The sequence below is a fragment of the Pygoscelis adeliae genome, unplaced genomic scaffold (assembly GCF_000699105.1).
Source record: "Pygoscelis adeliae isolate BGI_AS28 unplaced genomic scaffold, ASM69910v1 Scaffold358, whole genome shotgun sequence".
NCBI lineage: Eukaryota > Metazoa > Chordata > Aves > Sphenisciformes > Spheniscidae > Pygoscelis > Pygoscelis adeliae.
This window is the reverse complement of record NW_008825429.1, coordinates 188,101-213,756: the sequence shown is the minus strand read 5'-3', so window position 1 is coordinate 213,756 and position 25,656 is coordinate 188,101. Positions and strand designations below refer to the sequence as shown.

Sequence of the window (25,656 nt, the reverse complement as noted above, 5' to 3'; positions counted from 1 at the left end):
GGGGGCTCTGCGCAGAGCCCTGCCGGGCATGGGGTGCCGAGGAGGGGGCTCCCGTAGGGCCCTGTGCTGGCCGAGCCTTCCAGCCATTTCCCCCAAACTGTTACAGAGATCTTCCTAAACCGTGAAAACACAAATTTGTTAGTGGTGCTGACCCTCCGATTCCAGGTATTTCCCTGCTTGCATTAAGAGCCTACTGGCAGCGCGAGACCAAACTGAAAGGCTCTTAACATTTTTTTTTTCTTTAATAGAAAGGCAATTTAAAATAAGGCTCTGAGTCTGCTGGTATAAAACTTGCTTAGTTGACAGATGTTTAATTTCAACATTAGTTGTCATTTTTGATCCTGCCCTGTGTCCAGAGGGCATCATAATTCCCCAAGCTCAGGAAAAAATATTTTAATGGAAAGCCCTCTATTATAAAAGCTGTTTAAGATAAAGATGATTATAGATTCAATTGGTTTCTATTTTATCTTATCAAAGCCGTGTTTTCCAAGCTGCCTGACCGTGTGTGTGAATATTACAATAGATGCACGTGCAGGTACCTGCTGGATGAATGCATGCAGGCAATTTTTTGATGTGCTCTGAGTACACGTGCGTAATTTACGCAATATAAACTCATTAATTGTGCCTAGGAAAGTTGATGTTTTGGTACTGCTAGTGTAGTTTAAAATTGTTTTCATTACATCTGGTTGTACAGACTGACTTTTTACAGTCCTCCGCGTTTAGTAATTTTGCGAAGAAAGGTGTTGGGAAAATCAAAAGGGAGCTGGTTTGAAAACTGGGCAATTTCCTACCCCCAGTTCTGGTTGGCTTTCCAGCTTTGGCTTTCTGAAGCGTGAATCCTAGCCCCCACGGTTTGTCTCTTTGTTCATGTTTAATGCCCAGTGCAGGAGACTCTCATTTCAAGCGGGAGTGTTTAGCATGCACAGCAGACTCTGGGAAGCCCATCAGCATTCTCCATGCTTCACCCAGGCAAGGACATAAATTGGTTTGTTTGGGGCCCTTCTTTTCCATTTTTAAATGGAGTTGCACACAGCATCCTTCCTGGCCCCTTCTCTTTTATTGTTTCTTGTACACAACATCTAGATCTGACTGGATCAATAGCTAGTTAGCACAAATCACAGTTCCTGTCACTTCTACCTTGGCAGACTCGAACACATATATACGTTCTCTCACAACACACACACACGCATCCCCGGTTATGTGTCCGCTCTCACACACACACACACACACACACATACAGATATGCAGATCTACACACCGTGCTGTATTTAGAAATAGATTTTAGAAGAGTAACTTATTCCATAGATCTTAATTTCATGGATTTAAAAAAAATCCTGAGCAGTGATTTAATCTTGAACAGCACATTTATTAAAAGTGTAATTTGTCTTAAAATTATGTATATTTTGTGTATATGTGTCATATGGAGCGATGCTTTCTTTAACGTCTGTAACAGCACTCCTACGTTCACTTTGATCACCACTATTCTTAGTAACATCTAGTGAAATAAGTAATTGCTTTCTGGTCGCGATAACCACAATGTTGCTGTTAAAACAGTTCATCACTTGGAAGGAAAACCATTTAATGTGTTCCTATATAAGGATATGTTTTAGTATTTTGGAGGCTTAACATAAAATAGCAAACCAGTTTTACAACAATGCATAGAGGTGCTCATTTTGTTTCACACTTTAGTCACTTGAAGGATTTGAATGGGCTGGTTCTTCGGACGAGGAAATTCACATAGACCAGTGGAGAATTTACTTTAACTGTTGTTGGAAGTGATAAAGATACAATAGGTGAGACAAAACAGGCTGTTCTCCTCGGTTACTAGAAATCATTTAACTTTACATTGCCATACTCCCAAGTGTTTGCAACTGTGTTAAGAAAAGGCTTTATTTATCCAGTGACGGAGATTTTAAACCTTTTTAGTCGACGGGGATTTGCATCCGTGGTATTTGTTCCAGCAGTTCCCTGGTGTACGCGTGCAGGGTGAACACGCAGGCTTCAGACAGCACTCCTCCAAATTTCAAGCAGTTCCTAAATGTGCCTAATACTGCGCTGGGGGAGTGTTCACCATTTCGTAGTAATGTGGAGTATTATTAAGAGTGAGATTAGTCGTTAGACCCAAGTTCCCTCACCACACATAGGCATTGTTGGTGGGCTGCTTAATTACACCTGCCGTGATGGGAGGGAAAGCGTTCTGTGATTTATTCCTATTGTGGCACGGCCGCTATCTGCACCGGCTGCTCCGCGGGCTCCGGGCAGGGCGGAGGAAGGGACGGCGGGTGTCGGTGGGCACGTTCCCCCTCGGCGGAGCTCTGGGTTCGGCGTCTGCCTTCCCGCTGCTCTCCTCCCACGGCGCGGAGCGAGCGTGCCGGGGAGCGGAGGCTCCGGCTTTGCTGCCGGCCGTGGAGGGGCAGCTTTGGAACGGACAGGCTCCCCGAAATGCAGCAGAATCGGGAACTGTTCAAATACTCTGTTAATGCTCAGACTACTGGGGGAAACAACTTGTTTGAGTTGTTTTAATGGCTGGTCAGACTCCTTATAGCTCATCTCTTTTTTCTCATAATGGCATTAAAATGATTTGCTAATATCCAGCAATCTGTGTGAGCTGTGAGTTTTAAAGGTAGATGGGAGCAGATAATGTTATTTCAGACACCTGTGCTATAGGTGCCCGTGTAACATGTACACACCTACATCGTTTAGTGATAGCCTTTAGCGAGTTCTGTGCATGTGTTCATGTTTTGTTTCTGAATTTAACATCATTAATGCTGGCTGGACATCTCTCTTCACTGAAATGCGGTTTTCCGTCAGAAGTTTTCTCTGATACATTGTTTCTTGTACTAACATGTTTTACTTGAAGAGGCTGATAGTTGGGTTTTTTTCCCCCCAAATGCTTTCTAGAATTTCATGTTTTCCTCTGCTATGCAGCTAGAGCTTGGAGTGAGATATAATACTACTAAGTCTAGAGAGGTCGTGTTGACTTCCAATACCACAGCTCTAGCTAACAAAGAATAACCAGATCAAATTCCCTTAAAAACCCAGGGCCAGTTTAATGGGGTTTTGCTTTGCCTGGTTTGACTGAACCAGAACAAATTCCCCTTCAGTGAAATGTTGATTAGTATTCTCTAGAAACCCAGTAATTAAGTTCTGGTGGGCTTTTGTTTTTAGTTTTTGATTGAAATTTTGAAGGTCCCGTGCTGCAGATGTCAGGTGAAGACATCAGTACGTAACCTAGAACCATGCAGGTGTTGATTGGAAAAAATGAGAATATATTCAGTTGCTTGGTGGCCGTTGGGCTCGTCTGCCCGAGCTGATGGGCACGTGCAGTGCCGCACGGTTAGTTTTCATCTTTGAGTTTTTGTTAATATTTCATCGTAACACCGAACCTATCATTTGAATGAGCCAGCAGGCCAAAACTCTTGACGAAGCAGTATGTAACGTTTGTAAATTACTACCAAATATGTTAACAAAGGTCAAATTTGGTCCAGATGCGGCTAGGAGCCTTTGTTTTCTTTCTCTTCCTAGTATGTTCTGCTGCGTGCTTTTATTTTAAATACTGCTAAATTCTTTTAGAGGCTTTACCAAGGGACTACTTTTGTTTACTGAGACTGAGTTTGTCAGACCTCTTGTGAGGTATTTCAAACACTTAAATATCATTGAAAGCAATATGTGATTTGGAACGGGTTCGTACTGTAGTAAGGGTTGTTGGAAATGAGTTCACTGACGAAGCTCAGCGCACTTTGCGGCGATGGATCTGTGATTCCCGATGCTGCTTTGTTTGCTTGAAAGGGCTGTTTAAACTTACACAAGGAATTTTAACAGTTAGTGAAAAAATGCTATTACCTTTGCCAAGAAGTTACGTGATATACTCCACAGATATAAAATACACTTCTTTAATAAATGATCTGGATTAGCATGCAGATTTATGAGGAAAGAATACTCCCGTTGCATATCATAGGAGAGAGTTCAGTGTGCATTAGATTTGGGTTTAATACAATCTTTAAACTCTTCTGACCTGTTAAAAAAAAAAATTGAGAGGTTGCCCCTGCTTGCCTTGGCTTCATGTGAATGACAGTAATACTCTATTGTTTACTTTGACCGACTATCATTTTTAATATTTTCTACCAGAAAATGGACCTGTTTAGAAATGTTTTCCTTTGTTTTATAAACATTCTGCAGCAGTCTGTTTGTAGACCTTTATGGCAAATATTGGAGAAGGCAAGGGGCAGAGTTTTCAATATTATTTGCTATTGCTGCTGTAATGCACTAAGATATTTGATGCAGAAAGTGTGTGAATTTATTGGCATTTCAGTAACTACTGTAACCACTCTGTTTGCCTTTACATCCATCCATCTATCTGTCTGTTAATTTTTGGTCTCCAGATTTACCTGTTCTGCTCATTTTAGTGGACGGTCTAGCTGTATTTGAATTAATGCAGATCACAAATTTGGTTTCTGTCATGATGCTTTCTTTTACCAAAGTCTGTTGTTTTATAATGGCACCTTTAGTTGTGAGGTTGGTTTTAACTGGGTTGTTTTGTACACGCTTAGTGTGGGAGAGCGCATGAGACAGACTTTGGGGGATATATTTCTTGAAATTGGTGTGTGAACGTGCTTCAGATCTTTACATATGATGTAAAGGGAAATTAATTAGACTTAATATTTATATTTGAGCTTAGATGAGAGCGTAGATTTATTCTGTTCTGTGACGTATTACACCATGTCTGCTCTTAATTTTTAACATGCAATACCTGTTTTTTTACCAATGACCTAGTGGAATGCTCTGCCATAAAACTGCAAATAATTTTTTGCTAAAAAAAGTTATTAATCAGCAACACCTACAGATACAGTTTGTTGTTACTTGTATAGAGCAAAGGATAAGGCATTAAACAAAAGTCTCACCTAAAAGTATATAGGCTGCTTTTATTCGTAACAGCTGACTCCCAGCTTCTGCAACGTTCTGTACCAGGGAGAGGTTTTGGTACAGCAAAATGTCTTTATGTGGCCATATAAAATTTTACTACTAGACAAATTACTGTACATTTTTAGTCTGTGGTTTCTTGTGTATTTCTATTAAATACAAGTATGAGTAGAGTATCCACAGAAAGTGTAAAGCCACCTCAAATGAAACTTCAGGTGGCCTAGCACACACTTTTTTAATGCTAAATTTCCTGAAATATCATAAACAGTTTAATTACGTAATTCCTAGAGCACACTGAGAATATCGAAAGAGACCAGTCAAATTGTGGTTAGTGGGATCCTTCCCTGTTTTGTCACTAGCGTAAAATAGGTCGTCTTTAACGTGTTTCGGGCTGGAGTGCTTCGTATGCAGAAAGCATGGATAACGTGCATCAGGCGCCGGATACCTGCCTGTCCATCGCGGCCGCTGCTCCAGCCAACAGCCGGCTTTCTGTCAAACTGTTCTGGTTTTTCCATCGAAAAATCTAAGCCCTTGAAAAGAACAAAGTTTGGACCTATAAATACATGCTTATAGTTTGCATGAGATTTTTAAGATTGATGTGTTTTGGTTTTTTTTTTAATAGAGAATTATTCTTGTTTAATTTATTTGAGGGGCGTTTTTACAAGAGAGAGCTTCCCTTAATGAGGTATATTTAGAACATCGCTTGCTCGTGCACTTCCTCAGCATCAGTTCTTGGGTAAGGGACACAGGGCAGGGAACCCTATGGAAATTAAATAGGTGAAGCTGTGGAATCTTCCTGGAAATTCAAGGTCCGCCCTGACTTTCCCGATCTTGGTTAGATTTCTCAACTTTTAAAATGTAAATCTGAATATTTGCTATTCGGTAGATAGACGTGGTTTGCACATAGTGATAACATAACTAGCTTATGTAAAATACTGATATTCTTTGTAGTTAGCTGCTTTTCCTTTGCAAAACACTTTTGTGTTGGTGCAGTTAAAACATCATGAATTATTAGTGACCTTTTTTAATGCAAAGTTTTTTTTTTTACAAATTTAAATATATTTTATGGATTATGTGCCAAGGTTCCGAAGTCAAATACCTTTTAAATATAAAGCTGAGAACTGAACAGCTGGAGGTCTAATCCATTAATTTTTACAAGCTGACTTTCTTAATACTTCAAAGAGAACATCTTATATGGTATTGCTTTGCTACTCCCCTCCTCGGCACCCCTTCTTCTCGTCTCCCCCCCAACACTCTCTCTTCTAAGTCTTCATGTTCTGCTCATCTCCTGGCAAATGACAAAAGCCTATGTATGCGGGGAATGCATTTTCCTTAGTTGATGTAATAAGTTGTAAGACTTGATGATCCAGAAATGTACTCTCTTAGTGTTGCACTTTTTATCTATGTACTGATGCAAAAAATATTGTGGTTACTGTTTTTCTAGTAGTCTTCTCCCCTGCTTGAGTTATTTTTTTGTAACAGTACAAGCGTTATCATAAGAGTATTTGTGTTCAGCAGCCGTGTGTTCTGGGCTTACGCCCTTTCGAGACACCTGACTCAAACCTAGAGTGCATCCCTTTCCCGTAGGATCGGGTCTGATCCATGCTGGCAATTTTTAAATGAAGTTTTTCCAAGTTTTGTCTTGCCCCTGTTAGACAATAACCGTTTTATCGCATCTTACGATTTCACTCCCCAAGATGCACATACGTATCAGTCATGGGAAGCTCCTGAGAATGAACTGTTTCTCGTCTGCATGCTTAACTTCTGCTGGGAGTCTAATTTAGTTGTGCAATTTATGTCTGTTTGTTTTCAATTTTAGGAAATCTATTTGTGTCTGTTTAGTATTTTAACGTTAAAACAGTGCATGACACTGCGCCATCTAAATTTTTATTAGCTTTTAAGATTTGTCTGAAGAAGCTTTTTTTGGTATGGTAAGCAGAAATCTGGTTACGTTTAAGTGCTGCTTTGATAGATTTTTTTTACATTAAAATAAATACAGTTTATTTGAGTTTAAACACAAGCAACACGTGTGTGCGCTCTGAAGGGCTACGCTGGTTCTTTACTGCAGGGTTGTGTTAGGGACGGTGCCGCAGCCTCGCTCTAATGGCCAGTTTGCTTGAACTTTTGGATATTTATCTTTTCTTCTTTTCATGCAAAGTCTGTTTGGAGCATTTAAAAAATGAGATGAGGAAACTGAGTTGCTACCTTTTATTCTTTTAACTCTCGTACCTTCAATTCTGACCGCTGGGCCTTTAGGACTTGATACTCTTGATCACAGAAAAGCCTGTAATCAGTCAGTAGTTGGGAGACAGCGTTTTTTTGTGGTAAAATATATGTTTTCAGAGTTAAGTCTGCATTTAATTAATTTTGTGAATTAGTATTCACAAAATATTAGAAAGCATTTGTATTGCTAATAGAAAGATCATCCTGAGGCTGAGGAAGCACAGTTAATTGAAAAAGCAGCCGTTTGTAAAGTGAAGAAAATTTTAAAACATTTCATACCCTAATTAAGAATATACTCTTAATTTAAAATCGAGAATATTAATTCGCTGTGTGAAGCAAATATATGACTGTATTCAGGGTTTTTTAGTATCCTTCCTTCCTCCTCTTAATCCTCTCCCAAAATGCAGTTTAGGAAGAAAGGCATGACTTCTTTTTTTTTTTTTTTTAAATGTAGCCTGAAACCATTTTGCTAGAAAGATGTAAATTGATCTATTAACATAGGAAATGAAGGCTAGACTGGGGTTATTACCCGGTCAGAATTTTAGGATCTCTTTCCTAGAAAAATCTTCTACTAATTTTTTTTGGGGGGGGTGGTGGGGTGGTGTATAATCTTCCTCTATAATGACATTTTAAAGCCTTTTGATCGTGGGTAAGAGAAGTCGTGGTGAGCAGGGGATGCTGTAGTTGAAGGATGTCTAAGAGACACAGATGCGAATGCATTGCAAGCAGGTCCAGGTCCCCAGGGACCGGGACTGAGCGTTCCCTCCCATCCACTGCTGGAGGTGATGCTCCGATTGTCTGTCGGGAGAAAACAGGCAGAGAGGGAGCGTCTGCCTGAGTGTTCCCATCTCCTGGCTAGATGGCACAGTCGGTCAAGTCATTACCATTGCACTTATGGATACTTGGGTTTATGTTTGATTTAGATTGCAGTGGAGTCCATATTCAGGTCCTACTCTATTATTATTTTTATTATTTAAGATCATATTTATTGCACCATAAATTGACATGGTGCTTTAGAAACCTGGGAGACATTCCCACTGCTAAAGATTTACAGTCCAAATGAGATAAAACAGACGTCGTTCGGCCAACACGGCTGCTGGTTTACCATCGGTACTGGTTTATCGCTAGTCCCCAGTAAACCAGCAGCCGCGTGGCCGAACGACTGAGGTGCTGCCGGGGCTTTGGCAGAGGATGCTGGTGGGGCACATGGTGGGGTCCCATGCTGGCAGAGCTGGAGGGACCCTGGGGATGAGTCTGGGCACTTGGGTGCCCAACAAAGGCTGGTGGCGCCAGGACCAAACAGTGCCGGGATGGAGCGTGCAACCGGGGGTCTGGCTGCGGTGGTTAGGAAGTACATGTAGGCAGTGCATGGAGAGGGGGAAGGAAGAGCTGAGAGCATCTTGTCCCACTCGGTGATCTCATTTCTGCGTCAATTACTTCTTCCTCCGGTGCGTTTGGTGGGGACGGTGCAGCTGTACTGCCCTTCCTGGTGCAGCGTTTCTCTTCTCCTGGAAGAACAAAAAAAACCCCAGTTATGGCACTTCTGATCCGGTGTGGTGTGAGTGAATTTCTAAATGAATTTCTCAGTCTGAGCAACAGGAGAAGAAGCCGAAATGGTGTGGCAGTAGTTTGATGCGAGGTGGGTTTTCACCTCCTCCAGACGCCTGGGGATGGAAGCATCACCACGAGTGGGCTTCTCCTCTCCTCCGGGCGAGGGGAGAGGAGGATCCTCCCCCAGCAGGACCTGACCTCGAGGTTTCAGCTACCCGGTACATCACAGCACTCTGGTATGACTTAAACCTAGAGTGGTACTGATGTAATACTGCTAGAAACAGGGTATGCCTTTGACATGTAAGGCAGTCAGGTAACTTTTTGCATCTAATGTTACAGGTATTTCTGATCTGACTCACTTGTTTTGTTAATTTTTAATAGTGCCAAAATGTTAGGCTGAAAAACGTTCTTGCCTAGTCTGAAGAGTAGCCCAAATTTCAACCCTAATACAGTTTTATAAGGAAGAAAATAATAAATGTGCCTATTGTTTGTATTCTACAAAAAAAAAAAGGAATTCCCCAGTAATCGTAATAAAAATAACCACAATGTATGAGACAATAATTCTGAAACGCTTTAAAAATAGTATTATCATTCAAAGTGCAAAGCAGCTGGTATTTTATGATGGAACAGACTTTATTGTTGCTGGATATAGGGTCAAATACTTGCAACACATTCTTGATTCAAACAAACCAAAAAAACAAGTGCTTTTGTGAAGATAAAATCAGTAAGTTTTTTTTTTTTCCCTGGATGCTGTAGTTCCTTTCTCTACCTCTAAATATAGGCACATGCTGTTCTTTTTATGCTGGGAGAAAGAGCTAGCATCCCAACTCCCTGTGCTCTCTCTACCACGCCATCGTTCTAGAGGCAGAGGCAAAAATAGGACTGTTTCAAGTATAATTAAAATCTCATACTAGCTATTTTGAGATAGGCAGATCACCAAAAAAAGAGAGAATAGCAAAAAACTTCTTCATTCTGGTTCTTTTTTATTATTATTATTTGCCATCAGTGGGAAGTTTCACACCATTGTCTGTTAATTCGTTGTACTGTCTGCAAAACGGGTATGAATTGAGATGGCTCTATAGCTGTGCCGGGGTACTGGGGCAATTCTCACAGGAAAAGCTACAGGGAGCTCGCGGGTAGCCTCGGTTATTTATTTATCTTTACTTTTAAACTTTGTGCATGCGAAGTAATAGTATATATTACACGATAAAGTGATTTGCCCTGTAGCTGAATCGAGTTAGTATACTGCGTCCTGATTTTACTTCAGCTGAGGTGCTTACGGGAATTGCAGAAATGAATTTGCTGCTTGCAGCCGTAGGGCTCCTGGGTGCTCCGGCTTCCCGGGGGAGGTTGCCGTGGTCCCGGCTCTGCCAGGGCTCCCGAGCGCGCAGCCGAATGCCTGGCTGCTGGTGCGGTGCGGGAGTCTGGCTGCTGTGGGCTGACAAACGCCGCTTTGGCAATGTGGGGTTTTTAACAAAGCAATGAAGTTTTACTCCAAAGAATTACCCAAACGCTCCTGTATTTTGTGTAGCTTTTTCTAGAGTGGTTTATACCGATGATGCTGAAATATTTCGGTTACAGATAAGAATAGATTAAAAATCTCTTCCTTGCATCAGACAAGCGTGAGCTTCAGGAGCTGGGGAAACGTGCAGTTGGAGAGATTGTGATACAATTACGTTTTTATGTCTACCTATTAAGCATAATGAAGGGTTGGTTGCTGGCCTTAAATTTGGAAAGAGCTTACTGTAAAGCTTAAAACAGAAGTAGATTCCTGTAATTACTGCTTTGCAGTGAGGAGTACGGCTAGGTAAAGGGAATAAAAACTATTCATTGTCCAATTGTGTTTCCATAACTGCTGCACTTTTAAACATCTGTTTTGAAAGATAGAATTTTTTGTTATACTAATTTTCAGAAGTAAACTCATAAAAGCCAATACAGGGGGAAAAAAAAAAAGAGGTGAAGAATGTCAAATGAACAATGCTTAGAAAATATACAACTTGAACTTCTTTTGTGAGGCCTGCTACATTATTTGGAGAATCAGTTGATTTGTTTATTAAACCCAAGGCCAGTATACTATTTTCGTTTGTGTTTACTTGAGTTTGAGATATTTGATGATAAAATTTAGAATTTTAAAAGCTTTGAATTTTATGTTTGCCTTTATTTGTACTAGATTAAGCAAACCTGGTAAGACATGGTTCAGTCAGTTCCGAGTCTGCTTTTGCTTTTACTTGACTTTACTCTTATTGCCTGATGGCAATATATCAGGCAAACTTGGATCATAGTGTCAATTGTTTGAAATTATTGTTTAGATTATATTCAGTTTCAAATGATATGAAACTATTTGTAGTGAGAAATGAGCATTTGTTTATGATGATAAAAATAGGTTTTCATAGCCTACATTTTTTTTCACTGTATGTAACAGTAACTGTTATAGCTCAGAATATCCCTGTGCAGTTTTTCAAAGTGATAACGCGGCACCATTTTGCTCTTTACATGCGTTTGGGACTGTGTTCTACATTGAAGAGGAGCTGTTGCTGCTTCACGCGAGGAAGAAGAGGGCGAAGACCAAACCTTTTCTTGTCCCTTAGGAAAAAACCCCTAAAACACATCCTTTTTCCTCTCCCCTCAAAAATTTGGCTTACATCTTTTAAGATGGAGGGTTTTTCCTTTCCTTTTCCTACCATCTTTTAAGATGTGCTGTACTTGCCTTTCTCCTCCTTTTTGTGGAGCTTCTCTTGGAATCTGTTTTAAGGGGTTATATTTGAAATGTTCCTGAAGGCTGCTCCTGCCTTCCACAGTGGTCGGGCCCAAATAGAAATGTGAAAAGTTCCCATTACTGAGCTGTAAAAGAATACTGTAAATGGGTTATGCAGAAAAAACCATTTAGATAAAAATGCAATTTTCTCTTTCACATACACTGCTAAGAATTAATAGCACATTCTTCCTAAATGGGTACTTCTATATTATATTTTCACCTTAATGAAATTCTTTCGAAAACAGGAGTGTTTCATTTAAAATTTTAGAGCAGAATTGATCTGTCTTTATCCTCAGTGCTTCCCTCCCTTTAGTTAAATCTCACTGGAACGACTACTGTGGGCTGTCTGGGTACTTTATGGAAACTAGATGTTGGGTTCAAAGGTCGGTGTCACGATTTGACTCTCCATCCCTTCGCAGGGTGTACGTCACGGGGCACTTCTTACCCATCTGATTTCACATCTGGCTTTGTGCTTTCTGATGGCGTGCTATGTGGTGTGTACGCCAGCTGTGTCTTACCGGCTCTGCCACTCGGCCTGTGGCCACCACGCAACGGAGGCACGCATATGTCACTTACCAGGTCATTTTTGCCAGAAATATTCCAAAAGGGAGAACGGGCAAGCCCAGGGTTACGCGGCAGCGTCGTGGCCTCTGCCTGCGGCAGCCTGGCGCGGGTTCATTGTTGCACACCGGGAGCAGCGGTGGTGAGCCTGAACGCGGCGTGACCTGGCAGCACCACGCAGCTGCTTGTGAAAACACACAGACATTATTTTTAATACGTCCCTTTTCTCTAGAAAGTAAAAAACCGCCTAATTAAAAAAAAGAAGGAGGAATCCTCCATGGTGGCAGTGAAACCGAAGCGGAGATGCCCCCTGGAAGACTTGGTTTGCCAGAGGACGCTGCGGAGGACCTGCTCGGGGCGGCTCTCCGGCGCTCGGCACAGCCCGTGGCACCAGGAGGAGCGGTGCCGCCGCCCTTGTGCCAAGCCGAGCAGTGGGGCACGTCCCACGGCGCTCTTGGCTGTGGGAGGGGGGGCGAGAGCTGCATGTCCCTGGGGGGCTCAGTCCCCGTGGGACACAGTGCATAGCTGGACCTAACTTTGGTGATGGTGGCTTCCTTCCATCTGCAGTCTTGGTGTCTCCTAGCTGTTTTCCTTTTGGAGCAATTGTATCTCAAACAGGCCCCGGTGCGTGGCTGGCGCTGGCTCCGTGCGGCCGTGGGCCATTAGCTCGTCCAGGTGAGAGCCGAGGTGTTTTTTCTTCCTCCTGGCAGCCTCTCCCTGACGAGCAGGAGCAGCTCTGGTAGCAATGGGCGATGCTGGTCCTTCCCTGGGCGCAGGCATTTGTGAGACAGGCGAGTGTACTGGGGGTATCACAGCCTTTCCAGCAAGTGTGCCGAAACAACTAGTCTCGGGCAGCAGAAAACCAAAGCACCTATTCATGCTTTTTAAGGGTTTCCTTTTTAATAATATAACGGTGAGAACAAAACTGTACTGTAGGAATAGGGCTAATAGAAAGATTCCTGCTTTAAGCAGCTATTCACTGCTGAGTTGCAGTGGGGAAAATGCTTTTATTAAATAAATTGTTTTGTGTTTTCATAGTAAAATGGTTCCCATGTATAAGCAATACTTGTAACGATGGAGACACGGATAGGAGTTGACACAACTCAAAGTCTCCATGTTCAAAATAAAAATGACTTTGGCAGTAATGCATCATTTTTGTGGCAAATTACTCTTCAAGGGACTCTGTGCTTGGGATATCCCCCAAAACGTGAAATACAGGAAAAACATAAGGCCTTATTTTCTCAAAGCAGTTCTGATGCCTGTAAAAGCACTCTGGAGCTCTTCTCTGTAATACTGTCTGAAAATGTATTTTTTGGACATCTTCGTTGAAACCAAAAATCTAGCTGGGCTATTGCAGGCATCCTGCACTGGGGTTTTAATGGCTTTTTTACTCAGATGTTGCTTCCCTGTCTGTGTTCAAAGGGTCTGCTCCTGCACAACCACCTAACTGCAGTCAGTGAAAGTATTGCTGCTGCCTTAACCGTTGTGTGAGCACGGTCAAATACAGAAGGAGACGGTGTTTTGTGATAGTCCACGTGTGTTTGTTTGGAAAGTTGGGGAAGAACTGCCAAGTAAACACTCTTGAAAATCACCTTACACACTTGACACATGGGTGATTTAGTGCCCGGACAAGCAGAAGGTGCCCGATCCCGCCTGTGCACACGCCGCAGGCAGGACAGCGAGGTTCGGGCCGGGGCAGAGGCAGCTCGCGTGCTTACAAACTTTTTCTTTTTGGGAGGACAGCAGTGTTCCCTTCAAAACCACGCGTCTTTTTCAAACTCGATAGGTAGGAACTCTGTGTGTGCTGCGGGGCATGGACAGTGCTCGGCAGGTACCCCGGCAGCCTGGTGTTCGCCGCCGCCTGCTCGGTGCCACCGGAGGATGGGCACACGCCGGGCCTGTCGCTGCCCGGTCGCTGTTCCCTGCACAGCGTTTGCAAGGAAACAAACGGCTTCAGTGGATTCCCCCTCCCACCGATTTGCAGATTAGTGGGAAATGGATCACAAAATTCTGCCACTCATTATTCAAAATGTGTTCTCAAGCTCCCTCAGCAAATAGTTACCGGTTCGTATACACTTGTGACTTTCCATTTGGGTCGATACCTTACTTAAGAGCCTTGGCATCCATTTGTTTTCTTTCTCACTCTTACTCCGAACTAACACTGAGCTTAATCCAAATTCTGTTTTTGAAAGGGGTATTTATAGTCAGTGAGGCTTTGACTACTTACAGTCATCTTCTGATAGTCTTCCAATCAAAGAACAGAAAAATACTATACTCCTCATTAGATGGGTTACATAATAGCTATTTATTCAGTCACAAAATTTCCCTTTTGTGATTCACTTTTTGTGAATCACAGTAGTTCAGCGAAGATTGCAAATCACGACTTTTACAGCCAAATATGCAATTCCCTGGAAGCAAATGTTGAAAATTTAAATATTTCAGTGTAGTTCTTTGTAACTTGCAAGTTTTGTATTAATGGGACATTGGCTCTTGAGTTTTTGTGTAAAATGAAATAAAAAAAAAGCCCACAAAAATGATTGCTCAAAGTAACTCTGGAAGGCAAACATTTCTGAATAGTTACAGTCTGCTTTCTCAGTTGTGGTACTTGAAAATGCGCAGTGTAGTGTATAGTGTTACGCCGAGTGCTGTATTTTATTATTATGCAGAAGTGCTCTGCAGTCCTGATCAATACTGAGGCCCCTGCAGGGCAAAACCGCAGGCAGATACAGGGGTCTCGATTGTCACCTGCCAGGCAGGACACATCACCGTGCAGAACTGGTTCCTCCCCTGCTCTTCAGGTGAAAAGATACTACTGAACCTGGGTGTCTACGTCTCGTGCAGATGTTTTATTGTTAGGAAGTTTAAAACTCGGTGTCTGAGAAGGAAAACGCAATACAACTAGCCAAACTGGGGGCAGCTCTCAGACTTCTACGTTGGCTGTTTCATGCCCTAGGACAAGAGTGCCTGTCATTAGAAGTGTTTGCTACCCTGTGTGAATGGTTAACCATTCAAAGAGTGCTGCTTGATTCCACTCTAGGTATGAATTTCTTATGCGTCACTGTTTTGTTTTTTTTTTTAATTTTTTTTTTTTTGCTGTTGGTGCTAAGTGTACCTGGCAGGCACGCTGCGTACTCAGTTGTGCATTTAAGCATTGGTTGCTACAGAAAAATCTTGAAGGCCATTGTTTCCATCAAAAAAAACCCTTCTCATCTTCAAAGTCACTGCTGTTACAATAATTTTCTCTTTGAACGTGTCAGGATTCTGTCTTTGATTATATACTGGATTGTCTCTTGTCATTGCATGAAGATTTTTTTTTTGGGGTAGAGAGAGACATTTTTCAGTTCATCACAGTTCATCCCCCATCCCAGTACTTCTTTAAAAAAGAGACTACGTTGAAAACAGGTATTTAAGAATGTAGATCTTCAAGAAAATAACTGGGTTTGACTTTTTATTTTCCTGGGAATTTTATAAATATGATGTCAAATATAGCTTTCTCTTACAATTTGAACTTAGGCTTTCAAAATTCCCCTTTTTTCCCCCTCCTCTTTTTGCTTTTGATTGCAGCAGAAATGATTATTTCAGAGATTTTCTTCCACTTTTTCATTTGCTGTTTTTGCGACTTACACCACACAAAAAGAGTAAATCTCTGTAATTCTACCACCAGTTTATTCAGCTATAGACAAGTTTTGGAAAAAAAAAAACAGAGAGAGCATGGAAAAGGGAGTTTAGAAAATGAAATAATGCTTATTCTTTTACCAAATAAAGAATGTGGAAAACTAGATTTTTTCCATTTTGTGCGTCACTATTCTCTGAAGCTGGGAAGGCTTTAGAAAAGTAATGTTGGAAAAGAAAATGGGGGGAGATAGGTGATTAAATAAGCATTAACACTCATTTTAATAGTTACTGAGGAAAAGGAAGAGAGGAAGGGATGAACTCTCATGGCCAACTTTTAAAAAATATATGTGAAAATTAAAAGACATTTGGAACAACGGGTAGGCTGGTGCTGTGCTAGTGATGCCGTTCTGTCGTCCGGCTCCGCTGCTCAGCGTCCCTGCTCCTGGCCAGCTCCCGGGCGAGGAGGCGGCTGCGTGGGAGTGGAGGAGGCATGGCTGCCAGCACGCCCTTCCAGCGGGGTGAAGGTCGGTCGGTTGGCGGGGTGGCTGGCGGGTGTTTAAGGTGGCTGTCTGACCTCGGGGACCGAGCACTCTGCTGCCAGAGCCTCCCTGCCCTGCTGTCTGTTGAGGACTTGTTCAAACCCTTGCTGAGCGCTCACTGAGGCCACTTCCATCGGGAGCTGTTTTCTGGTTTGCATGGTGTGTACCGGTGGTCTGTCCACTTTCCAGGGACAAGAGTTTCCGTTGCTGCTGTGATGGGTGCTTGTTGGCATGTTGCGGCTCTCCCAGCGCGGCGGTGGGATGAAGGCGCCCTGGAAGCGGAGCTCCTCTCCCACTGCTGCTGAGGTGTGGAGGGACATGCCAGCTTTGTGGCAATTCATGGCTGATGGCTTAAATTGTGGTGCTCTGCGCTAGTACGATGTTCACCTTGGATCAAAGGGCAGGGGGCCTTCAGAAATGGAAGGTGCCTTGGAAGGTCCTCCCAAGCCTTCCCGAGCGAAGTGAAAGCTGAGGGGCAAGAGAGTTTGCAATCATCTTGCTCCGTGTGTATGTGCAATCTCTTCCATCACTGAGTGATGTAGATGCCACCAGGGTAATGGGAAAACTGGATGAAAATGGGGGATAGTAGAACTGCGTCAAGCACCAAGCAGATTTATTCCTTGGAAAATGGATATTCTGTAATACTGGCAGGAGACCCCAAGCCCAGGTAAAATCTGTGGACCCGTATCTGGTTATGATTATGTGTGTGCACGCTTCCAGCAGTTTGTTGTAAAAACGCATTACTTGATGGGTATATTGCTTCAGAGGGTTAAGTACGACTAAATCAAAAATATCCTCTCAGTGGGGTTTGCCTGCATGGTTTCATGTGATGGAAGTCTTTGCCGTAGAGTTCGTAAATCCTGGCTGTGGTTTTAAACAGGCACTTTCTGCCCTTGTGTTTTGTAAGGAAAAGAGCTAAAAAGGACTCGCTGTGTCTTTAAACTTGCGGATCCTCAAAACCTCCCTGGGATGTAGAAGGGGGAAGGGACCCTTTCAGGATTAATTAAACAGAGATGTCTTGCTGTAGACTTCAGGGTTTACTGATAAACGCCAGCCCCTCACCCATGTCTAGTGGCGGCTGCTATTATTTAATCAGGGCTATTGCAAGAAATCTGAGAAATCTTCCCTTTCTCCTCCTCTGTCTTCTATTTATCTGTCCTCCCAACCTGTTTGTGTATGGTTAAGTTTTCCATGCCAGGGAGAAGCAGAGTGGAAATGTCAGGGGTCAGGCTGCAGGCAGGGCAGGCAGGGAGCAGGCAGCCCAGCTCCTGCAGCCTTTGACTTTCTGAGAAACCGGAGATATGTTTGTTCCAGGCGAGATTAACTCTTTCAGCACAGCTGCCTTCTGCGCAAGAAGACCTGGAGGACTGGAGGCAAGGTGGATACATTAAGACACTGGGTTCAGTCTCTGTTCATGCATATATCCTTGCGGTCCTGTTGGTGCTGGGTGCTCCTGCTGTCATTTCACTCACCCTCTTATCTAAGCCCAGCAGGCCCAACATTTCATCTGCCTTGGCAGCTGTGCAGCTGGAGGATGAGGCCGCGTGGATCCAAACCTCTGAGAAGGACGGAGGATAGCATAATTTGTTGCAATGCTATTATGGATACCTGTATTTCTCTGCACGTTTTCCAGTAAACAAAGCATTCATCCGCGAAGGGCACGATGCTGCTGTTTGGAGACATGCTTTTGAGTAGAGGCGTGACTCAGGGTTTGCCACATGCCCTTGCCTTCAGAATAACCAGTTTTGATGTTGGGCCAATTGACTCGGTATCTCACAGGCTTTACGATGTGTGTAGTGCGGTGGTTTACATGTGCAGCAGCCCTGGCTGATGGCGAAGTGAGAGCTGGGGTTCGGTGAGCGTTTCGGTTGTATGACTCAAGCTGTACTACCTGCATCTTGCCCCGCCTGTGCGAATGAAATGTGTGACTCAGTGGTGGGGTGGAGGATTTTGTTTGTGTGGTGCCTTCTTTGCATTTGTGTTAGGGTAGTGAAGTGGGTGCTGAAGAGCCAAGTCTTGCCTGGTTTGACAGAGCTCAAAGTGCAAACAGTGCCCTGCTTGGGACAGTTGCAGGTGGAGATTACCAGGTAGTCCTTATGCTGTGGCGTGGTAGCTTCTTCGTATTTGGCTTTATTTTCGTAGCGAGGTGTTTGTGTGGAACTTGCATGCGTTGAGCTAACGGGCCTCTCCGCAGGGGCAGGATGAGTGGGGGGCACGAGGTGGCAGTCACCCCCATGAGTGTCAGGGTTGTGTTTGCAAACAAAGTCTTTTCACAAAGGGGTCTCGGTCTCTCTGCTTTGTTTCTGATTTTATGGATGTGTCCGTAAGCTTTAAAGGTCTTGCAGACCACGTGCACGGGAAGGTTATTTAGCTGTTGCCTGATCAGCTCGCCCCCACAACACTATTCTGTGCTACATAACCGCTTTGTATAGGGGTGATGAATGTGCCACAGCACATTTCCCTGTTGTAACTTAATGTGAGTTAAGGAATGGTGTCATCTGTCTCTGGAAGGATGAGGCCATTTGCACGAGTGTTCCCCTCCAATGGGCCCTGCAGCGTCGAGAGCCCATTGGGGCAGGGGGACAAGTGCGCTGCCTGTCGCTCCTCGTGCTGTGCCCCACGGGGCTGGGGCTTGGGGGAGGTGAGGAACTCCCTGCTTTCTCTGTGTGCTCTCTGCTCCTCTCGCTTAGTGCTATGTGCATGCAGTATTTGCTTTAAACTGACCTTCCTCCACCACCCCCTGTTAACTTGGCTCGTGGAAAGTGGCGCAGCAGGAGAGAGCATCGCTGCCTCTGGAGACCTTTCTTCTAGGAGCCGGGCGATCAAAGGGACCTAGCCTTCTAGTAGGACGGTCTGTGCTCCTGCACTGACCGAATCTAAACCAGGTTAATAGCAGTTGTCACAAACAGCTGTAGTTGCGTATGGGACAGGAAGGAACTCCCATCTCTCGTGGGCTGTTCTATGCAGAGTCCCCCCCGCAGCGAGGTCCCCAGGGACATGCTGTGCTCCTGCGTGCCAGCACTTTGGTGCTTCGGTGCTGCTCAGCCCCGTGCCCTCTCCCTGCTCCCCTGCCCTTGCCAGGGGAGCTGGCGCTTCTGGGCGTCCCCTCCCGAGTGCCGTAGGGCAGAGCCCACACAACTGCCAGCGTAGTTGTGTGAGCTAATTGTCTGCCATTTTTTCATTTTCCAGGGATATTGAAATTGTTGTGGGTCATAAATCACGTGGGCATATGGCTAGAAAGGGAACACAGGCCCATATTTCAGCTTTGGGTTTGAAGATAAGACTGTCCATCCTGTGTTGTGCTGGCCCATTTTGTTGATTTACTGGCCTGTGAAACTTTAGAGTTAATTTTTCGTTGAAGCCGTGAAAAGTCTGTCTACCCGTGACTTTCTTGCTTGAACAGCTGTTTGCTCCTGATTCGTTGCTATTCTGAGAATTTTGTGAAGACTCTCCACAGTGATGTGACAATTGGAAGAAAAAGATGAGCTTATATTTTTCTTATCCTAATAGTGGCACTTACAGACATACCGAAGAAAGCCAGGTTTCTTTGTGGTTGTTTTTTTTTAAGGTGAATTTCCTTTGCTGCCATTCCTCCTTCACATAGTTGTGTATTTCTTCTATCTGACGATTTTTTTGCTTTTCCTTCAGATAGATTTAATTTTAAAACATGCTGTTCAAACAAACCCTGGTCCTCCATCAGATTTATGACCCCCAGCTGAATCACCACACCTTTCTGCTGCTTTATGGGATGTTTCTGAATGTGCCAAATCCATTATATGGCAAGAACATTTCCATCTCTTTTTGTAGCCAAGATAAAATTTTGGGTATACCAGAATTTGGGATTTTTCTATAGCAGAAAAGACCTAGCAACAATTTACCCAGAAAGTACATTTTGGGTTGATAGCATCAGATATCAGTCTGATTTGCAAACACTTAAATGTTTTCCAGCAGAGATTTTGACTCTTCTTTAACAAACTCAGGCTTCCTGACAATTCTGCTTTTTTAAGTTAATTTTCGTAGACTCTTTAGAGATCGTTTGTGAATTACTAGGAATTTGCAAACTGTGATTTGAAAACCATTGTTTCTGGAGTGTCACGCCTCTGCCTTCTGCGTTTCTCGGCACAGAGCAGACTGAGGGGTGTCCGTCTCTGAACCGCATCTCTGCAGGTGCCTTGGTGACACCCAGCTTTGCTCTGAGGTCTCTGCTCTCGCTTTTCTCTTACTCTCCAAGTGGGGAAATTGTTTGAGCTCCTTTTGATTTTAGGGAGGCTGTTTCCCAAGGTCCCCTCATATCAGCCGCTACTTCTGAGACACCAAACTTCAGTTGGAGATATCCTAAAGAGGAATGGGATGTATTTCAAGGTAATGCTATAAATAAATGAGATAAAAGAGCTAAAGGTCCTGGATGCTGTTTCTTCTTGCTTACTGATAGCCTTTGGTAAACTCCAGTTGTATTTTTGCAAATATCCTTGAACTCACGTGGTTTAACCCGGAGCATTAATGTACATGATCACCATTTCTTGGTGTGCAAGAGCCTCAGATGTGTGAGGCCCCTGGGAGAGATTGACTTTGCCTGTGGCAGTTTTGTATTATGGTCTCTCGTAATTGTGAGTTATAGGTTGGGCAGAGGCACCTCCAGGAGCTGCAGGCAGAACTGGGGAGGAGATGGGAGGGACTTGAGGGACGGGCAGCCGGAGGACCCTCGATCCCCGGCCGTGGCAGTCAAGCTGGATGTAGATCTGGCTTTGGGATATGAGGACGTGGCTCCTCTTGATTTCTTTGGGAACAAGGCGACTAAACACGTAAAAGTCTTTGGCTGGCTGTATCCAAGTCTTCGCCTCACAAGAGACTGATAATATTTCAGAGACAAATTCCCTTTTTTACACTTTGCTAACAAGTACTTATTCCTGAAACTAAGCGACCACAAACAGAGTTCTTTGAAGGGAATCTTCTTCTTTCATTCTGTTTTCACTTCATTTAAGGAAAATAGAGATTTCCATGTATAATATGCAGGGTTTAAATATCCTACTTATTGTTGCCATTTCTATTTTTTCCCCAGCAATTATGTAGAAGCTCTTGCACAAATCTGATGAGAGAAAGCTGGAATTTACATGTTTCCTCCTCTGTTGCGCTCTGTGCTTAATCACCATCTATTCATTGCCTTTACAAACTCCATTAATATACCCACTTCCCTCGCCAGTGTGAGTGGGCATTTTTGTGCTATTTTTGGAGGCCTCCTCTGTGCATTGGAACTCGCGTTAGGCTGAAGGTGATACTGGTACTTTTGACCTGTGTATCCTCAAGAAGAAATGAGCGGCAGCAAAACTTACTAAAATGATACGACGGGTTATAGAATGAGTTGTCGGCTCAAGTAAATATTGCTCTGTCGGGCACCATCCCCTGGCAAAGAGTCAAGCTGGTGCTGATAGTGCAGCGGCAGAGCAAAGCTCAGGCCAGCTCGAGCATTTTTCAGTATTTAACATGCATTAAAAGGTTCTGTCATAATGGGAAAAAACAACTCGGGCATTGATAAAACCCAGTAGCCTGGGACATCGTCTGAATGCAAGTCTGATGCTGTCAGAGGCCGACAGTGGCTCTCGGGAGCGTGGACCAGTGGTGGCCACTTGTGCGGTGCCCGTGGGAGAGGGCAGGTCTGTCAGGCGATCCCGCGTGGGGAAATGGCAGGCGTTAGTCACCGTTGATCGGCTTAGCTCCTTGTTAAATGTCAACGTGGCAATTTAATGCAGAACATTTAAGTAGTGATTTTTTTCAATTTTGGCCTGTCCTGAAATAGTGTTAGACAGTGTCCAGGAACTGGTTTTAGTTAAATGAGGGCATATTGAACAATTTCATATGACTTCTGTGCAGGCAGAAAATTCTGCTTTGGATTTTATGAAAAACCTTTCATTTGCTCGTGCATTCTGTCTGTCGAGTGGTGGATTTCACATGGGCTGGAGTTGTGCGTAAAGCTGCCATGTGATAATTTGCGTGCATATGAAATAAATTTGAAAGTGTTGGGTGCAAAACCCAGCATTTCCTTACTCATCACGGATGTGTGGGTTGTTACCCTTGGTGAAAATAGGCTCAAAGCATTCCGTTAGTGCAAGTGAGGGATGTACGCCAACAGCAGAGAAAACATGGGATCAGTCAGCCAATATTCACTCCTACTGTGGAGTTCTCCTTTTCATGTTACGTGCTGGATGCAAAGGTAGGGACATGGCTGGGAGAGCTGCAGTCCTTTGGAGGGAGGGTTAGGAGAAGCCATTTATCCCAGTGCTAGGACTGAGTGTAAATCTGATGGAGCCAGCGGGCGGAATTTAGGCACTTAACTCCTTTCCGAGATGAGCAGAAGTGCTCGTTTTTTTGCGGGGGGAGGACAGGCCCTGAAAAATAACTCGGAGCTCCCAGAGGATGCACTGGTCCCGGATGGCAGCATATGAATGTTGGGAGCGTTGAGTTGGCTGTGCTGGGATGGGTTGCAGTTGCTGGACTCCCATTTGTTTTCTCTTGGAAGCATCCAGAAATGGTTTGACTGTTGGTGGCAGTTGGTTTGGTTTGATTTTTAAAGCCAGTTTTCCTCACTTGGACAGGGTTGTAGCTTCTCATGCCGTGCAGAGCTTGGGAGAGCACGGTGTTGGTGATGGCACTGGGGAGCCCGAACAGTGATTCAGAACCGTGCGGTTGGATTGGGTTGGCTTAGACCATGGTTGAAAGTTTGGCTGTCAGTAGCTCAGCTTTCAGTGGCTACAACAAAAGAGCCGTGGTTTGCCTGCGCAGGGGAAGGCAGGACCAGGCTAGCAGAAAGCAGCACTGCAGCGCTGTAGTTGTGATGGGACCTGGTTTGCAAGAATTGTCTTTTATGTGAGAACCAAAACCCCGACATCAGCCTCTTTGCAAGGGGGGCAGGCAGAACTCCCCTCTGTGGTTTGCGTATTTTGCAGTAAAGCCAGCCTGAGAGTTAATGTGTTAAACCAAAAAGAGGAACTGGAGGTAGCCAAAAGAGAGGAAGGATATGAGTTAAAAACAGTCCGTTGTCTCCGTGGCTGCCTAGCAGGGCACAGGAGCTGGTGCTGTCCCAAGGTATGGAGCTTCTGGCTTCCCCCTTAGACACAGGGCTTACGTTTCTTCTCAGAGAGTCGTAGAGTTGGAAAGCAGTAATTTAAGAGTAACTTCCAGTGAAATAAATGGGTGTAGGCAGTTTCACACTTTCCTGTAAAGCCATAGACGCGTGTTGCTCTCCTGCTGGGCAGTGGGCAGCAAAGTGTGTGTTCCCCCTTTCTTGTCTCCTCCCAGCAGGGTGGAGGGAACATGGGTTTTTAAACAGCAATGTCGCTCTCATCCACACATCGTTCGTTCTGCATCTTCAAGGTCATGCTACATGTAAGATGACTGCCACCTTTTCCACTGATAGGGTTAGCATTTTTCCTACTTAATGGTGTTTTCACCAGTTTCTTCAGACACTGGCATGTGGCTCACAATCTGAGTTTGTCCTCAAGTGATATCCAGCCCGGCTTGGTGCTGGAGCTGTAGGGTAGGACACTGCAGTCTGACTGTAACCCTACAGCCGTAACAGCAAACCCTTAACGCTGCCGTGGGTTTGGGCAGCCTCCTTGTCGTGGTATGCGCATCCTTCCATTGCTCCTGGTGAAAACAGGAGCATGAAAAGAGGTCAAGGGAGAAAAAAGAAAAATATACATTCTCTGCAAGCACTCTGTGTCTCCTGTTATCTAAATTCTGTGCAAGCGAGCACTGATGGAGCTCCATGCCAGCTCTGAGACCACTGAAAGCAAAATAAACATCTTTGCAGCATGGGCTGATACATACTCCCTTTAGAGTTGCAGGCACCTCCAATTAATCATGTTGTCTGTGGAGGAAGAGGCTTTGAGGATCAGAGGACGTTGCCAGACCTGATGGGCTGATGGAGGGGTGGGCAGCACTCAATGTTAAGGGTAAATGGGCTGTTTTTCCAGCCCGAGCGAGCAGGGATGGCCGTGCCTTGCCTTGCCTTGCCTTCAGGTGAGCGGTGTCTTGTCTATATGCAGCAAAGTCAAATGCTTTAATCCTGGTTTGCGCGATATATTAGTGGTATGGGACAGTGCTCAGTGCTGTGCACACGTTTTTGACTAAAGAGCCTTCCCTCCTTTGTGAGAAAGGCTTTCACAGTGCAGCTCAGCTGGCTGGGTCTCAGCAATAAATCTATGGGCTGACCAAGCCAAATGACTTCTTGAAATGTTAATGAGTGAGATGTGGCCGATACCCTTGAGTTGGGCTATCTCTGCACAGCGCTCCTGGTCAGCAAGGAGGGGAATCGCCCGGTCCCCGTTTCGGCTGTGCGTGTCATTACAAGTTCTTGGCATCATCTTAACCACGAACACTTCTGACTTCCTTTAATTTTGTTCATACTGGGGAGGGTAGCACCTTTAAGCATCTTACGGGCTTTAAAAATTGCACAGGTTACGCAAGATAAATGAAGGAGTAAAATCAGAGTAAGAGGAAGGTTTCAGTAACGGAGCAGATGGGGCTTTTCATTGAGCGCCAGCAGAGCGCTTGGTGCTGCAGAGTCCAAAGCCAGAGACAGCCTTTGCCCCAAGGCATTTAAAATAGGAGAGACAGATCCAATCCAAAGCGGGGTACAGGTTGCCAGAGGTGAAGAAAACTGAAAGTGGTGCAAGTTTATGGAGTAAGCAGGTGGCAGGTGCCATGTTGGTGTTTATAAACAAATGCAAAACATGTGCTTACTTATACTCCCGGGTCAAGAAAATGCCTTTGTCCAGGATTTTGTCAGTGCTACAGCGGTGAGGGAGGAGATGGCTCATTTGTTTATCAACAGAAATCAACTAGTTGTGTTTAAAAATACAATTTTAGGAGTAGATTAATCTGTGGAGACTAGGTCCAGTGTGCAGGGAAACACGAAATGTTTTCAGACCTTATTTTTCTTGAAAACTGAAAAAGATGATTCTGTACTGTGTACAAATGCAGAGCTATGTGCCTGAACCAATATGTCAAACTGTCATGTGGGAGATTTGGTGAAAAACATCTTGTCCTAAGGGAATAATTTTAAACACTATATGTAGGTTTGCTGCCTCATAAGAGATCATTACTCAAATCTATTCCCTCTTATGGTAGCTCGGCTTCTGCTTAACGGAACAGAAGCCTATTAACGCATCCTTTAAGAGTGGTTATCAGATGGTATAGGGGAAACTGATCTCTGATCAGGGAATATGGTGTTTTTGGCCAAATCCTCTGTTTTAGCCTTAACAAGATCAGTAGCAATCCAGGGGCTTCATGCTCGGCTGGTCATCGAGGGCGGCAGCGGTGGGGCCATGCTGTGCCGGGCGGCCGGACCCTGGGCAGCACGGGCGGCTGAGGCTTTGTCAAAGCCGGTGAAGAAGTGTAAGGGACAAGCCCTGGGGCAAGGAGCCGTTCCAGGGATCTTCACCTCCTGTTTGTCACTTCGGTCTCGCAGGAACGCTGAAATGTGGAGTGGAACCC

The 25,656-nt window shown here is 44.3% G+C and overlaps 1 protein-coding gene across 1 annotated transcript in view; it reads left to right on the top strand.

Annotated features, from left to right (window-relative positions):
- The window catches only part of MN1 (meningioma (disrupted in balanced translocation) 1), a 56,980-nt gene that overhangs the window by 24,433 nt on the left and 6,891 nt on the right, over positions 1-25,656 (top strand). The window lies entirely within an intron of this gene.